Source organism: Oryzias melastigma, unplaced genomic scaffold (genome assembly GCF_002922805.2).
Source record: "Oryzias melastigma strain HK-1 unplaced genomic scaffold, ASM292280v2 sc00270, whole genome shotgun sequence".
Classification (NCBI taxonomy): domain Eukaryota; kingdom Metazoa; phylum Chordata; class Actinopteri; order Beloniformes; family Adrianichthyidae; genus Oryzias; species Oryzias melastigma.
In genome coordinates this window covers 127,964-131,360 of record NW_023416899.1, presented here as the reverse complement: position 1 = coordinate 131,360, position 3,397 = coordinate 127,964, and positions in this window count along the sequence as shown.

Below are 3,397 nucleotides of genomic sequence, written 5' to 3'. Positions count from 1 at the left end.
CGTTTTTTGCTTGATTTTTTATTAGTAGATTTTTGTACTTTTGTGATATTATTAGGTTAATCATTGTGATTGTAGTTTATCCTGATACACTGTTGTGTAAGTCTGCTTGTTACCATGACAACACTAACATTATTTTTATATATCTCTAATGCTAACAACTTTCATGTGATTTGGAAACATTTTGTTATTCTCTAAATATAAAATATTTCTAGTTTATGATTTTTGGATTCATGTTAGCAGATAACAGTTTTGTGAAGGAAAGTTTTAGTAAAAATGTATTAAGGAAGAGATGGATAATAAAAGCCTGTCATTCCTGTCTTGTGTTCTTGTGATTCCTGATTTTATTTTAATATTTTATTTTCAAGTTTAAGTAAACAGATGGTATGAAATATGAAGACAGACAAAGGAAAAAAGGAGACAAAAATTACAGAAAAAAAAAATTTAAATAATATTACCAGATTAAAGTAATGATATAAAAGTAAATACAGAAATATATGTTGCAATGAGACACAAACTATACAGAGGAAGAAATGTGAAATATCATTTGTGAGTGTCTCAGATTCAGTACCCTCCAAACCCTGTGTCGCTAAAATTCCTTTGATGAAGGCTCATCACCTTCATCCAAAGAAATATCCACTAAATCGTGGTCTACGTCGCTTCTCAAACCATTGTTGTTTACACTCTGGGATCCCTGAAGTGACGTCACGCGCAGCCCCCGCCCATCACCACCTATCGCCCAAATTTAATGCTGTGCACGACCATAAAATGATCAATAAAATCGCGCTGGATCATTTTAAGCGAATATTTTTATCAGATTCGTTTTCCAAGTTCCATTGAATTCCTAAATAAATAAAAAAAATTTGCCACTGCACGAGGCCTTTAAACTCTGCGTAGTAACAACTCTTAGCTTGTTTAGAGGATTGTTCCTAAACAACAATGATCACACTGAGCCCTCCCTGAAATTTAGACAAGGTTTATGTAATCTACATAAATAGACATTAGTTGGAGCTTCATAACTTTGTCAACTTTGCTGGTGTAAAATTTTAACCCAGTCTCCTGCTAAAACATGCAGTGCATTTCTGGGATGTATCTTGACTTCTGCAAAGAAATATAGTCTCCCAAATTTTTAGTACATACTTAAGCTATTTCATATTTTTGAAAGTCTATATGAATTTTGACATTTAAAGAGGTCCCAAACTTCAACGGTAACTTATGTATCAATTCTAAAGAGAGCGACCTATCACCAGGTTTTACAGGATCCACTAGCTTCATACCCCATCAAGGGTTGTCCCGGTTCTTTAGGGTCCAGTACTGAGAGTCTTGCTTTTTCATATATTTTTCAAATGTGATTAAGTTTATTACAAACAGCAGGTGATCTGTCCCACCAGAAGCTGGAACACTCTGGACCACAGCTACACAATGATAAAAATGCATATCACTCTGTTCCCTGAGCTGCTCTGAGACTTTCAGATCACTGCCTCCTCTCATCCAAACCCACAGACAAAAGCTGAAATCATCTAAGCCCAAAGTGAAGACTGTTAGAGATGGACGGATGAGTCAAAGAATCAAAATGCAAAGATCTGAACATCTTTGAAAATGCTTCCTCTGACCTGGATGAACTGACTGACACTGTGATCCTAGATCAGGTTTTGTGAGGACATGCCTGTGCAGACCAAACCCCTCCTCAAATTCAACAACAGACAATGGTTTACAGCTAGATGAGGGAACTAGGTAAGGACAAGGAAGAGGCCTAAAGGAGTGGGGATCGTGACCTTTAGAAATAGGTCAACAAGCTGACAGAAGATTACAGCAGCTAAAATGATCTACGTACACTGCAAAGTTGACAGATCAGTTTTCTGCAGTTTGGAAAGTCCTGCAGACCCTCATGAGAAGAGATTCCCCACCCCCACCCTGCAGAGAGCTACCACCTAGCTGAGGATCTCAACAACTTCTATTCAGGTTTCAAAGGACCATAGCATTCCCTCCCCCCATCACTTCCAATCTAAAGGAATGACTTGTTATCTCAACTTTCTTCAGACTGAACCGCTAACCTGGACTGAGGATCTGTGAATGTACGTCTACAGTTTCAGAAGCAGAAGATCAGGAGGGTTCCAGGACCTGATGGAGTGTCTCCATCCTGTCTGAAAGTTTGTGCCGACCAGCTGGCTTAAACTGCTGGGACCTGTGCCGGTACTTTTTTGTTTATTTTCCAATTCAGGAGCAGAACCTCCTCATGTAACTAATTTACACTCCTTAGATATCATCCACAATAGCCTCTGTCGTTTTGCTCTTTGCTGCCCCTATATGACACACCTTTGTACAATGTATCAACAGCTGGGTTGGTTTTCACCTTCAGCCCGAAGAAGGTTTGACCCAGATGCAGCTTAGCTTTAGCTTTATTTTATCAGTTTGTTTGACTGGGAGGAGCTGCTTCCTCTGCTCTGCTGCTGCTTTGCCCTGATGGTCTGCTGCCATATTATTAATAGGACTGGGAAATATGGCAAAAAAAAGAAAACCACGATTTTTTTCAACTTTATTTCACGATTTTGATTTATCAAAAATACATTTAAATTGCCAAAAAATGAATTATAATGATTTTAGTTGAAACAAGTAAACACATTTTGAACAAATATTTATATTTATTCAAATTAAATAGTTGTTATCTATTAAGATTAATCTGTAAACATTGCAAGAATTGCGTCTTCTACTGCTACAGGTAATGGATTGCTGTCAAATGAACAGCTTCTAAATATCTGTGAGTTTTAATTTTGCCTTTGTGCTAAAATCCATAAAACAGAGCTTGTAAATGATTATCACCCAAGACCAGAAATGAGGGAGATTGATGAAGTTTATAGCATGAATGACTGATAAAGTTTAGTAAAGTCCTTTCCCTATTAAAAACAGCTCAAAGTGCTAAATAATAATAATAATAATAATATTAATAAAAACACCCTTTATCACATTTTCAAATGAAACTAAAACTTTTTATTATTTTTGGATTACATACATGGTAAATAAATCTCAATTGCTTCAGAATTTACCTTCAAATTGACGATTTCATTGTACTTTGAGAAAAAGGCTCCAGCTAGCATCTTTAACTGATCCAAAAACATTTTTAAACTTGGATGATAACATCAAATACATCTGCCAAACTGTTAAGATTCAAAACACAGAGATAATAGGAGTAAATGTTTTAAAAAGTTTACATCCACAGCTCCTTCACTAACATCTGCACTCTGCTGTGTATGTCACTGAGCAGAAAGCTAGCGTTAGCATTAGCGCTGTTTATTCTAGCTGGGCTTTTATTCGGTCCGAACGACCAAGAAAAAAGATCAACAGTGATTAACACGGATTAAAAAGATTATGTGCGAACTCACTTACACTTCTTACAAGGGGG